Source organism: Budorcas taxicolor, chromosome 17 (genome assembly GCF_023091745.1).
Source record: "Budorcas taxicolor isolate Tak-1 chromosome 17, Takin1.1, whole genome shotgun sequence".
In the NCBI taxonomy this organism is placed as follows: domain Eukaryota; kingdom Metazoa; phylum Chordata; class Mammalia; order Artiodactyla; family Bovidae; genus Budorcas; species Budorcas taxicolor.
This window is the reverse complement of record NC_068926.1, coordinates 69,922,555-69,936,714: the sequence shown is the minus strand read 5'-3', so window position 1 is coordinate 69,936,714 and position 14,160 is coordinate 69,922,555. Positions and strand designations below refer to the sequence as shown.

General features: G+C 44.1%; 1 protein-coding gene across 3 annotated transcripts in view; it reads right to left on the bottom strand.

The window, feature by feature from the left end:
* Positions 1–12,489, bottom strand: part of RNF185 (ring finger protein 185) — a 30,183-nt gene extending 17,694 nt beyond the window's left edge. The window contains exon 1 of one of the 3 annotated variants that reach the window (XM_052654710.1): positions 12,337–12,489. The gene's annotated coding sequence lies outside the window, so the exon portion shown is untranslated. Of the gene's footprint in view, positions 1–2,595; positions 2,734–12,336 lie in introns of those variants that run through there. The other 2 variants (XM_052654711.1, XM_052654713.1) reach the window with 2 other exon arrangements.
* Between the last annotated feature and the right edge of the window lie 1,671 nt (positions 12,490–14,160).

Genomic DNA, 14,160 nt, shown 5'->3' with positions numbered 1-14,160 from the left:
ATTTTTTCACCTGCTAGATATGTACAATTAAGTCTTTATGAAGGAATGATAAAATGTTTGGGACCTGCTTTAAAGTACTCGAGGGGGAAAAGTGAAAGTGGAGAAAAAAGATGAAACAAGAACGAGGAAGTTGATGATGTTGGAGCTGGATGATGAATGCATATTTATCGCATTATTTATGTGTGCTTGAAAATTTTCCATAATAAAAGGTACTTTCCAAAGAGGTCAGGCTGCAAAGAGTATGTGTTTGAGTTTATTTAGGTGAGAAGAAATAAATTATGTAAATGAGTGTACATCCACACATTCACAAAGGAAATGTCTACGCGGCACACACTATGAACTATCAACAGTCGTTTCTGGGATTAGGAGGGCTGGGGGACTTTGCAGGTGGGGGTCAGAGGTCCTCCCTGTTTAAAATACTGACATTTTCATCTGTATTCTAAAGTCAGACAATAACAATGCCCTTAAAAAACTTTTTCCCTGATGTTTCACTTCCCAAACCTGAGAGTTCTGAGATGAAGTCCTGGCTCCACACTGACCAGCCGTGTAGCTCTGAGTAAAGGCCTTGATGGCTTGAATGTCTTATCTCACCAGAAAAATGAAAATGTCACACCTCCTACAGGCTGCTAAGGTGGCCATGTGAGATAACACAGTGACCTGGAGGAGCCACCAAGGGAGGAGGGGGCTGCTGCTATGGGGAGATGCACATGCATCCACTGACCCCAGCTCACTGCCCTCTCCACTCGCTGGCCCCACAAGGCTCCACACAGCACATTTCCTACAGAGGCCTACGGGGACAGTCAGGGTCATGGCAGGTGGCAGGGTAGGAATGGCCAGGGGACAGCGACAGGTCACCTCAGAGTTTGCAGGGAAAAGCAGTCCTGCAGCAGGCCAGGCACTGGGACAGGCCGGCATGTCCCAAATCTAGGTAGACTATATCACTCTCATTCTAATTCTTAGCAGACTGATCACGTGGTCCCTACCTAAGCTATAGAGCTTCATCCCAGTAGGCACTCAAATATTTGCTGAGTGGGTGCAGACATGCATGACTGGTTCCAGTCAACTCCCAGGCCGGCCACACACATAAGCTCTCTCCGCAGCGTACCCTGGGCCCCATCCCCAGAGCCTCCTCTCTCCACCTCTGCCTTCCCTCAGGCACAGGAGCCTCACCGCACCAGGCCCTTCGCCGGGGCCGTTCACTGAGCACCTGCAGAACACGATGTAGACAGAGCCTCTGGGACACTGGTCTAGAGAACAGAGGGCCCTGCTGGCTCAGGAACCAGAGAGAGTGGAGAGGAAGTAGACCCCGGGCGTATGTGCGCTGCCATCCTGCTGAAAGCTGGCCTGGTCCCTGGAGGGCCTCGATCTGGACCTGACCACAGATGAGCCCTGCAGCAGTCGGTTGTGTGCCCTTGTCCCTACCCCTACCATTCTTCACTCCTGATCTGAACGCGCTTTCCAGTTTTCAAAGCACATTCATATCTACTACCACTTCTGACTCTCACTCCACTTTACAGAGGACATCAGGCCAGAGACGTCAGAGGACCTGCCCAATGTCAGGCCACTGCACATGTAGTAATTCTGTGCCCAATTCAGACTTGCCAACACATCAGCACTCTTTCCACTCTTACCTGTTGCCCCTTTAACACGCAGCAATACAAAATTAAACATCTGGTCTTTGCTTTTCCTCAAATGGATTCCTCTAACTTTTTTGTTCTTTGCAGTGATTGCAAAGCAAACTCACCCTTCATCCATCTATGCCTGAGACCAAAGGATCTCTCCTCCAACTACGATGGAGGCCCGGTGCTACCACCTGGGGTGACGGAGTCATAAAGAAGAGCAAGACCATGCTGAGTCCCTGGAGTCTAGAAAAGGAGCTAATTGTAAGAATCCTTAACAAGGAGCTCCATCAAACTTGCCTGTTTTTCCTAAACAAGGCACCCTCCCAGAGATCTGGTTCCTAGACTCCCTTGATTTAAACAGGACCTGGAACTGGATGGTGGGATCTTTGATCTTCATTGTAGGATCTTTAGTTGCAGCATGTGGGATCTAATTCCCTGACCAGGGACTGAACCTGGGTCCCCTGCATTGGGAGCAAGAAGTCTTAGCCACTAGACATCAGGTAAGTCCCAAGAACGTGTATTTTAAATAAGTGTCCCCACAGTCCACTCCAAATGACTCTGATGAAGAATTTTGGAAAATCAGCTCTCAAACAGGAGAACTCTACCAGAATGCAGTTTGGAAAGACAATAACCTCAAGGCTTGTCCTTCAGAATGCCCAACCCTAGCTACAGCCCACAGGGGCCACGGAGAGGTCAGGTCAACTCAGGGGGTTGGGGGTGGCGGGGACAAGTCTGCTTCAGACCAGGCAGCACCTGGACCATCCGTGACAAAGCTGATCATTTAAAGAACAAGTTCACACCTTGCTCTGAAAAAGAGCTCTAAGTCTGAGATGTCCAAGGCACCACACATAGTGCTGGGACTAAGGCAGGTCTGTACACTCCATGATCCCTTAGGAACGCCAAGCCTGGCAGCTGGAGTGGACACACTGGGCATCCTCGCTCCTACGACCTTCCCAGAGCTGGCCTGGCTTACCTCACAGGAACGAAGCAGAAGAGAGAAAGCGAGAGTCGCATATCCCCGAAGGAACCACCAGGGAACGTGAGCTTGTGAAGAAATCTCTTTGCAGTACTCTTGCGTTCAGCTCTCAGGTCCTAGAGAAAACTGCAGGAATGCATAATCTTCCTTCTCTGCCCCTTTAACTCTAAGAATTCCTTGACCAGAGTGCACAGAGGCATCTGGAAAGGTTGGTTCTAACTATGAAGGTTACAGATTTGGATGACAAATAACTAGCCTGATGTGAGAGGTGATCCAGCAGAGGTCTTGTTTCTATGGGCAGACACGTGTTCACACAGAAGTCTTCTGTCGGCAACAGTGGCGAGCCCCAGCCTGTCTTCACGGTTCATCAGGCTGCTGCTGGACACACAGGCAGAGAGGGGACCCACATTCTAAGAACGCCGACATCACACTCAGAGAAGGTTAGAGTGGGAGGAAATCTGAGTAAGATGATTGAACTCGGAACACACAGAAACCAGGCCCTAAAATTTGGGCATCTAAGTAAAGTTTTGGTCACAGTTAGCTCACAAAGGCCCAGCCCTCAAATACAGGACCAAGGGCGTGAGTGGACTTTCAGGTCCAGAAGGACAGAGGAGGCTAAGCAATTGGCCTCTTTTCCTTAGGGATGCACTGGTCCTTTTCTTGGGTATCTCTAATCTATCTGCCCACCAAATTCCAAAGCAACCATCAGAGATTTATTAATGATTCTATTTGCCAGGCATTCAAGGCATAAATAAAAAAGGGTTTCAGTCTAAAGGGAGATATAGGCAAGTGAACCAACAGGCAGCGCAGTGTGCTGACACTGCTGTGTACAGAGTGCCCGAGGGGACACAGGACAAGTGGACAACTCAATCTGCCAAGTTCAGCGTGGCTGAAGCCCAGAGCTCATACGGGGGTAGCAGGGTAGCAAGGTCTGCAACCAAAGCAGGAAGAAAAGCCTGGACATCCTTGTGCCCTTCAGTCTTCACCTGTCAGGCTGACATGCCCAGCTGAGCCACCTAATCCAGACCCACCTCACCTTCCAAAGGCTTCCATGATCCCAATGTCTCTTCCTTTCTCCACCCAGCTCCCATCCCCTGGCTAAACTAAACTGGTACATTCACAAGACAAATTATAAGACCACTAAAAATTACCCTTCTATGAGGATTTTGGTTGTGTGGGAATTTTTCTATATAACATAACGTTAAGGAAAATAGAAAATTATATACCAAACTGAACATACTGTATAATATTAACAGGTTAAAAGATACAGAAAAAAATTGGAAGGGGCCCAAATATTATCTGTAGTGGTCTCTGGATAATGGAACCATGGGCAAATTTTTAAAGCTGCTTTTACACTTAACTGTACTTCCCACTTTTTCCATAGTAAGTACTACATTATTAAGACACAGAAAAATATGGGAAAATGTTAAATGTCCCAGAATTTCAGATCTTAGTACAGGACAAAAAGGAAAGCAATCTGATTAAAGAAATCTATACTAACACGTAATGATCCTTAGCATAATAATTATTTCAGACATTTCACATTTTAAAATTTTATTGATTTATATTTTTAATGAGTAACATTCATGTGGCTGAATTCAAAAGGCACAAAAGGATCAGACTGAAAAGTCTCTCTCATCCATGCAACCTAGTCACTCTGTTCTTGGCCTTGGAGAGCAATGGTTCTAGACTACATCTTTCAGACATATTCCAGCGCAGAACTGCTAGGTCAAAGGTATCTAAAATTTCTAATTTTCTACCAATGCCTTTGAAAAAGCATGTGCCAATTTTTACTCCCATGAAAAATACAGAAGAGTGCTTGTTACTCCCATCTTTGCCAACAGTATACATGTTTTCAAAAGAGAACGCATCCTAAGTCTCATGGGGAAAATAGGGTAATTTTGGCAGTTTGGGAAGATATTTTAAATTCACTAATTCATCTGCTACTTAACTATTAAAACCCATTATATCCCATGCACTGGACTAGGCCTTACAGATGACAATTTCCAAACATAACACATATTTGAGTGGAAATTCTAGGCTCAGCTGTTTCAACTTTCTTACACTGTCTTCAATTATTTGTTTTTCGGTGGGTTTTTTTTTTTTTTCAGTTATCGTTATTGGGTTTTTCTTTCTTTTTCCTTTTTGTGTTTGTGGCTGTGCTGCGTGGCATGCAAGACTTTAGTTTCTCGACCAGAGATCACACCCACGCTTCCTGCAGTGGAAGCACAGAATCTCAGCCAGGGGACTACCAGGAAAGTCCTATCTTCCATCATTTCTAAATCAAAAGTGTTTTAACTTGTTTGGCATCAAGTGTCAATGATTTTTCTTAAAGCTTACCAGGTTTCATAGGCAAGGGCAACCCAGCACAAACTTTCAAGGACCAAAAGGCTGCCTTCTGTCATTCCTTATACCACTGTCTTAAAATGTTAACTTTTTATGGGCTTTTGTCCTTAAAAATCATCATGGCACAGAGTATGATGGCTCTGGGTTCAGATCTCAGCTCCACCACGTTATGACCTCAGTGATTTTCTTCTCAGGCCTTTTTTACCCATCTGTTAAAATGGGGCAATTACCTTCCTCACAGGGTAGTTGGAGGGATTAAAGAGAGAAAACAATGAGGGCTGGCACAGAGTTATCCCCCTCCACTGTGAGGTTTCACAGAGCACACTGAAGGTGTAACTGCTTCTTCACACTCCCCACGGAGCTATGCAGTCAGCAGGTATTTATTTGATTAATTTGCTGAATGAATGAGTCAAAACTTCCCTTCCTGAATGAGCATCATTCTTTGAAGGCATTGTAGGTGAGACAGCAGAACTGTGTATGAACAAATCCAGAATAGGACACGATTTTTGGCCTGGGCAAACTCAGATTTCCCCCAACAGTGTTACAGCCAGGAGGGAACTGTTATATCTATTATCACTACAAGTAACATCGGCTGACACTGTGCTCAGCCCTTTACACGAACTGTCTCATTTAATCTTCACAACCTGCCTTCTAGGTAAACACTCCCTGCCATATATAGCACCCCCTGCGATGTTAGATTGAGGTACAGAGTAGTTAGGTCATTTGCCCACGGTCACAGCGCCAGTCACAGGCAAAGCTTTCAACTCCCAAGCCACTGTGCTCAATTAAGTACCTCAGTGATTCATTTGTGTGTCCTCTCAAGTCCAGACCCAGACTCTAAGTCCCTTACTCAGCACAGGGCTAGACACCTCAAGAGCACCTCATAACTGTGTGTGGGTTGATGGATCTGATGCCCAGGAGTACTTTGAACTGTACAACTCAAGATGAGTCACTGTAGCCAACTAAAGCTGTAGAAAATCAGTGTCCTAAAAGTACAAGACATTCTTCAGGGATGTTTTTCAGAACTGGAAATGTTACATAACTATTTTAGAGTAATTTTTTTCTTAAGCATTGTCCAAAACTCAACAAATGAAAGAAAAAAAAAGATTACAGATATGGGACCATAAGTTCAGGTTTCCCTAGATTAGTGCCGATCTGTGTCAGAGACAACACTACTAACACAGGATCAATTATTCACTGAACTGCCTTGCTCACTCCAGTTAAACACCTCCTAGAGTCACATGCACAGTACCTGACACACAGTATATATTCAATAAATATATGTCAATAAACAAAGGGCATTTGACAATTTCAATTCAAACCAACATAACTGGATAAAACATTGTATCAAAAAAGATGTTCAGAGTAGACAGGTCCTAGTCAAGCATGGGCAATTTCTAGGATAATACAGTGAGAGGAACAATCTAGAGCTGGAGGGCCTAGTCTGATGCTGTCAGCTGGACCTCTCAACTAGGCCAGGGCCCTCACCTGCAAATGGGGTGATTGTGTTTGTCCTTGCTTTGTCATCCAAAAACTTTTCAAAGTGAGAGTTCTGCTTTTGTTTTCACGTGGCCAGTGAATTCTTATTCAATTCAGACTCTACAAAATCTCATTAATTCAAATTTTATCTGAAGCTAAGGACCTCTGAAAAACTCTAAAGATAGAATATCAAGAAAATGAATAAGGTCGACAAGATTTAATTAGTTAACAACAAACCTAAGAGTTTTAATAACGTCAGCATATACTCGACAAAAACAATGATCCCACTTCTCCTAAGGAGGACCATCAGAAGAGCATGTATAAGACAGATCAGGGGAGTTCCCTGTCTAGCGGTTAGCACTTTCACTGCTGTGGCCTGGGTTCAATCTCTGGCCAAGGAACTGAGATCCCACAAGCCATAGGCCAAAGAGGGGGAAAAAAAGACGCTATCAACAGAGTAAGAAAGCAATTTACAGAGTGGGAGAAAATATCTGCCAGTCATGTATCTGAGGGATCAATACACTGAATATATAGAGAACTCCTAAAACTCAACAGCAAAAAAACAAACAATCTAATCCAAAAATGGGCAGAGGACTTCAAAAGACATTTCCCCAAAGAACATATACGAATGGCCGATAACAACATGAAAAGATGCTCAACATCACTAATTATGTGGGAAATGCAAATCAAAACTGTGACATGCCATCTCATACCCATTAGGATGGCTACTATCAAAAAAAAAACAAACAGAAGATCACAAGAGCTGGTGAGGAGGTGGAAAAATTGGAACCCTTATACACTTTTGTTGGAATGTAAAATGGTTCAGCTGCTGCAGAAAACTGTCTGGCAGTTTCTGTATTCTGCAAAACGTTTAGTATGAGCACAAATTACTTTCACAATTAGAATTACTGGTGTGGGGACTTCCCTGGTGGTCCAGAGACTAAGACTCCACCTTCCAATGTAGGGGGTGCAGGCTTGATCCCTGGTTGGGGAGCTAAGATACCACATGCCTTTGACTAAAAAATTTAAAAGAGGCAAAACATAAAACAGAAGCAATACTGTAACAAATTTTCAATAAAGACTTAAAAAATGGACATTAAAAAAATTTTTTTAATTAAAAAAAAAGAAGAAGAATTACTGGGGTGTGTGTGTTTTCCAGACTGTCTAGTGAGAGCCGAATGCTCTGGAGTCAAGAGATGTATGAGGGCACTGGTAGCTCTGCCAACTTAGGCAGCGGCCCAAGGCCACCACCAGTCCCGACTTTGCCAACTACCTCTGACTCCTCGAGTCCCTGCCTGTGATCAGACAAACACAAGAGTAGCTCCCGAATGACAGCATCTCCTAGTGTTCTTATCACGTCTGGGGTTGAGGCTGTGGTACCCCTTTCACTAGACGCGGCCATCCCAGCTCTGCACAGTCAGCAGTGGTTGGGGCTGAACCAAGCTCTGAGTGGTCAGCAGTTTCAAACGGCAACTTGCTCTGAACTTCATGCTCACTCAGTTGTGTCCAGCTCTTTGGTGACCCCATGAACTGTCGCCCATCAGGCTACTCTGTCCATGGGATTTTTCAGGCAAGAATACTGAAGTGGGTTGCCATTTTCTCCTCCAGGAGATCTTCCCAACCCAGGGATGGAACCTGTGTCTGCTGCATTGGCAGGAGAATTCTTCACCGCTAAGCCATTGGGAAGCCCCTTCAACATGTCCAAATCCAACTGCATTCAGATCAGGGAGTTACTGGCATTGCCTCAGACTGTGCAGTTCAGCTCACACTGAATTACTTCAAGGGGATTCAAGAGATCTGCAAACTCTGAATATTTACATGCAAAATTGTACACAACAAGTAACTCAATTACAAAAGGGCTAAGGGTCTGAATAGACATTTCTCCAAAGAAGATACAAGGATGTCCAATATGCATGTGAAAAGTTATTCAACATCGTCAAGTCTCAGGGGAATGGGAAATGCAAATACTACTACAATGAGATGCCACATCACACCCACTAGGGTGGAAAAAATAATAAAATAATAAAAGACAATAACAAGTGTTGAACAGGGCGTGGACAAAATGGAATTCTCATATATTGCTAATGAAAATATAAAATGGTGAGGTGCTGTGGAAAGCAGTTAGGCAGGTCCTCAAAAAGTTAAAAAACAGAGCTGCCATATGACCTAGCAATTCCACTCCTAGGTATACACATCTAAAATAATTCAAAATATGTTCAAACAAAACTTTGCAAATGAATGTTCAGAGCAGCATGTCATAACAACTAAAAGGCAGAAACAACTTAAATGTCAATCAACTGACAACTAACAAAACACAGTACATCCACGCAGTGGAAAATTACTCAGCCTTGCAAAGGGATGCAGCACTGACACACGCTATGACATGGATGAAGCCTAAAACATTACGCTTAATCAAAGAAGCCAGAAACAAAAGGCCACAGACTATGGGATTCCAGATTAGTGGCTGTCAGGGGGTGGGAAGAGGGAAGAACAGGGAGAAACTGCTAACACGTACAGGGGTTCTTCTTGGGATGATGAAAATACTCTGGAATTCAAACAGTGGTGAAGGCTGCATAACTTTGTGAACATTCACACATTAAAATGATGAATTTCATAATATGTGAATTTTATCCCACCCCCCACCCCCACCAAAAAATTTGAGAGACATCTACAAAATAATTCGCCAGTTCTCTTCAAAAATTTACAGTCGGGCTTCCCTGGTGCCTCAGTGGTAAAGAATGTACTTGCCAATGCAGGAGGCACCGCACTGATCCAGGAAGAGCACAAATGCCAACAAGTGCTTACACCTGTGCACCACAGCTATTGAACCTGTGCTCTAGAGTCTGCAAGCTGCAACTACTGAACCCACTTGCCCCAACTACTCCAGCCCGAATGCCTAGAGCCAGTGCTTTGCAACAAGAGAAGCCACCACAGTGAGAAGCCCGCACACCACAACTGGAGAGTAGCCCCCACTCTAGGCAACTAGAAAAAAGTCCACATGGCAATGAAGACCCAGAACAGCCAAAAATAAATGAATAAATAAATAAAGTTATCTTTCTAAAAAAAGTTTACATTCATGAAAGCCAAAAAAGACTGAGTAACTGTCTCAGACTGAAGAGACTAAGGCGGCTTAATACTAAATGCAATGTGGGAAACTAACTGGACTGGATCCTGGAACAGAAAAATGATATTTGTGAAACAAATGGCAAAACTTGCATAAAGCCTATAGATTAGTTAGTAGCACTGTATTTATGCTAAATTTATTAGATAATTTTATTATGGTTATGTAAATGTTAACTTAGGGACAGCTGGGTTAAGAGTACACTTGAAGTTTATGTATTATTTTTGGAAGTCTAAAATCATTTCAAAATAAAAAGAAAAACAAGTATATGGAGCAGGTCAGCAGTTGGCAAATTTTTTTCTGAAAAGCACTGCATAGTAAATACTTTAGATTTAGCAGATCAATGGTTTTTGTGGCAATTAACTCAACTTTGCTGCCAAAAACAGTATGTAAATTAACAGATGTGGCTGTGTTCCAATAAAGCTTTATTTATAGAAACAGATTCGATTTTCTTATGATTTTCACATATCACAAAATATTCTTCCTCTTTGGATGTAATCTACACCATTAAAAAATGTAAAAACCACTCCCAGCTCACAGGCCACACAAAAACAGGCAGTGGGGTCAGATTTGGGTCACAGGCCAAAGACTGCAGACTCCTGCTCTAGGTCAGAATTTGCCAGTGTGCTTCAATTACTCAAAAAAAAAAAAAAGTGCTTCACATCAATTTTGGCAACACTAGATTAAACAAGGTTAGGCACATTTCTTATCAACCTCTCAGTGCCTTTGACAAGATACTACACACTGAGAAGCTCTAAGAAGGGATACTCATATACAGCTTTTTCCAAACTTACTTTAACCACAGAATACTTTTTTCAGAGGCTTCTCTTCAGACTATCCGCCTGAAGAACACACTATGGAAATATTGATTAAGGTACTTTTTTAAAAGGAAAACTTCAGATTGAAAAGTTTTAAAGAAACCACCAAATTAAAACCATTTTACTCAGCACCTAGACAACATCTGAATAAGCACTTCACAACTTAAAAAAAAAATTCTAGGAAACACAAAAAAGGGAGGAAGAATAAACACAAGCAGGAAGTCTTGGCTCAAATCCAACCTTTTTTTGGCAAAGGCATGTCAGCAGGATTGGGTCATAATATGGAACCTCTGTTCCACTGGGCAACCAAAGCACTCTAACTGGTTTTTAAAAAGGGATCTGCTTGGAGTTTTGTAAATCACAAAATAAGGAGCTCTGACGTTTAATTAGAAAACTAAAGACATGCTAGAAGCATTATCTGCAGATCACTGGTGAGGATGAACTGGCAAGTCAAGTCCATTAAAGGACTGGTTTTAATGCTGAAGTTAGCCAACAGATTGCAAAAATTCTCTCAGTAGACACATCATCTATAACAACACACTGCTAGAAAGAGGAAGAGGGATTTATGTCCTAGGGCTGGGGGGAGGCTGGCCTGAACAACCTCAAGAGGGTCATTCAGACACAGGCTCCTCAACTCTGAGTCCAAAGAGTTTACTGGCTTTTCCGCATCAATCACAAAGTCTTCAGATTCATTTCCAAGTTGTTCTAGGAAAATAAGCTCCAAATCGAGGGGGTGGGGACCCTGCTTAGTTATTCATTCAACAAACATTAATGGCCCTGATCAGATGGGCCATTCCAAAGTCCTTGAAAAGGATGGTACATAGAACAAGGAAGAGATTACATAAATTCAAACCCACTAGCCTCACTTTTAGGAGATGTAGGCTGGGGAGACATAGATGTTAAGAAAAGAGGGCAGAAAAAAAGAAGTCAGCACCAGAGAAGACACAAAATAACGACTTAGAATTAGCCACTTTAAAGTTGAAAAGGACTTTCATCTGAAAACTTCTTCGACAGCAAGTACACCACCTCTGGAGGCAATCCATTCCATTGCTGGTCCCCTGTGACCAGTCTTAAGTTCTTTTATTAAAATCTTGTCTTCCTGTAGAATCCACCTATCAGTCCTAGTTTCTGCCTCTTTCAACAGCAAAGATGAAGTGGAAGCTCTCTTCACCATAACAATGTTTTTGATGACAGTTCCCTTCCATTGCTCTCTTTTCTGAGCTAAACACCACCCCACCCTCTTCCAAAGATACTGAAGGAGTTCCAGCTGCTTAAAGCAAAGAATGGGTTTCTAGAACCCACAGCAAGCACTTACCATCAGTGGGCTTCAAACATGGGTATGCAGAGGGCCCCCGAGGAGTATGTTCAAAATGCAGTTTCCCCGGTTCCGACCCAGATTCTAAATTAGAGCTCTTATTTGAGTCCTGAGCTGTGAAGTATGCACCCCATGGCATTTCAAAGCACAGGCTGTGAGAACCGTATTTAGAGAAACACTGCCCTGTTTTACAAGTGAGGAAACTGAGGCCTGGTACGGGGAAAGGACTTGGCACGGAAAGCACCACTGGCTGTTGGCGGCGAAGTTTCCAACTCCGGTCTCTCACTCCCAAGCCCAACTCGATTCAGCCCGCTTCCCGGCCTCGGCCTCTCCACTGGGGGCAAACTCATTAAAAGCACCCCCTACGTGAGAAGCGGCCTCGACTGGGAGTCTGAGTGAGTTCCTGACTGGAGGGGAGAGTTAGTGGGAGCCTTCTCTCTACTTAGCCCTCAGTTTCCCCAAACTGTAATCACTGGACAAAAGACCACAACATAATCCTGAACTGCCTCCTGGGACAGAGGGCCTGCGCCAGAGTCGGGCTTGAAGTCTCCGCGCTCCTTGGCTCAAGTGTCGAAATCCGTAGGCCCGGTGAGGGCGGAAACTGGTCCCCGTCCCTCAACCTAGGCGGCCCCGAGCTGACCCCCCAACCCCTTATGTACCTGCCTCTGCTCGGTTAACGCCGCCAACGCCGCTCCAGCCTGTCAGCCCGTCGGTCGCTCAGCCAGCCTCTTACCTGGGTCAGTCTGTCCGGCCGGACCTCAGAGCCCTCCTACGCGGACTCTGGTCAGCTGACGCAAAGCCGCCGCTTTCCGAGGAACTTCCGGCCCAAACCGGAAGAGGTTGGTCCACCGCGCTGTGCTCCGGGTCAGATCCTGGGCTCTAAGGTTCCGCCTGCCGGGAGGAAGGAAAAAAACACAGGGACTGTCTGGAAGCCTTCGAGAAAGCCGAGGTGTGACCATGGAAAGCGTCAGACAAGCTTGGAACATTTTGGAACGGAATGTGTAAGGATGATGGGAATCAGACTGACGAGAATATGTCAAAGGATACATGAGCTAACTTGAAGATCCCTCTGGCCAAATTGGGGGAATTTGAGCAAAATCCATGATAAGAGTAACAGAGTATATGACTGATTGACTAAAATGGTAACCCAATGAGTCTTTACTGATATAAATAAAGAAGTGATTAAATAAACGGGGGAGGAGGAAAAATTCTTCCTTTTAGTAGACTGTGTGTGTGTGAGAGAGAGAGAGAGAGAGAGAGAGAGAGAGAGAGCCGTGTTGGACTTTGTGACCCCATGAACTGTAGCCCACCAGGCTCCTCTGTCCGTGGAATTTTTCAAGGCATAAACACTGGAGCGGGCTTGCTATTTCCTACTCCGCAGGATCTTCCCGACCCCAGGGATGGAACCTATGTCTCTTGCCTCTCCTGCATTGGCAGGTGGATTCTTTACCACTGCGCCACCTGGGAAACCCTTTAGTAGAATGCTGACTAACAAATATGATGGAGTTAGAAAACCAGTAATGGATGGTAAACCTGGAGGAACAGGATGGTTACACAGTAAAGGGTCTCCCATAAATTACTTATTGACTACAAAGGGAAAATAGGAATTTTACAGAGGTTAGCCTTGCAGGCAACCCACTCCAGTACTCTTGCCTGGAAATTCCCATGGGTGGAGGGGCCTGGTAGGCTGCAGTCCATGGGGTCTCGAAGAGTCGGACACGACTGAGCGACTTCACTTTTACTTTTCACTTTCATGCATTGGAGAAGGAAATGGCAACCCACTCCAGTGTTCTTGCCTGGAGAATCCCAGGGACTGAGGAGCCTGGTAGGCTGTGTTCTCTGGGGTCGCACAGAGTCAGACACAACTAAAGCAACTTAGCAGCAGCAGCAGCCTTGCAAGACAAGTGAATCAAAATGATCAGAGTTAACATCACCAGTTATAGGTCAAGTAAAGATCATGTGTCTCCTGGAAGAGATCAAATTTGAATATGGACATGGTTTTGCTGTTATTACAAATTGTATCAGTGTTAAAATTTCTACATTTGATCATTGTATTTCTCTTATATGTTAAGAGAACTCCCCTTTTCTTAGGAAATGCTCACTGACTTATTAGGGATAAAGGGCACAATGTCTCCAACTTAATTTCAAATGATTCAGAAAAAATGTATAAAATTGAGAGAATAAGCAAATGAGGCAAAATGTAAACAAGTGGTGAATCTAGGTGAAGGATATGTGGAAGTTCCTTACGTATTTTTTGCAACTTTTCTTTTAGTTTCAAATATCAACTGAAGAAACTCTCTTGACACCTGATTCTACGAGGATTGAACCATTAGCCACCGTAGTCTCTGACCTCCGACACACAAAGAAAGGAGTTTGGGGGTGGAGATCAGAAACGAGGCACTCTGCACTGGGAAAACTGGCAGAACAGGCCTTCAGATGGTTAGGTATTTTCAGGAGAGAACTTTAGGAGCCTGACTTCTTGC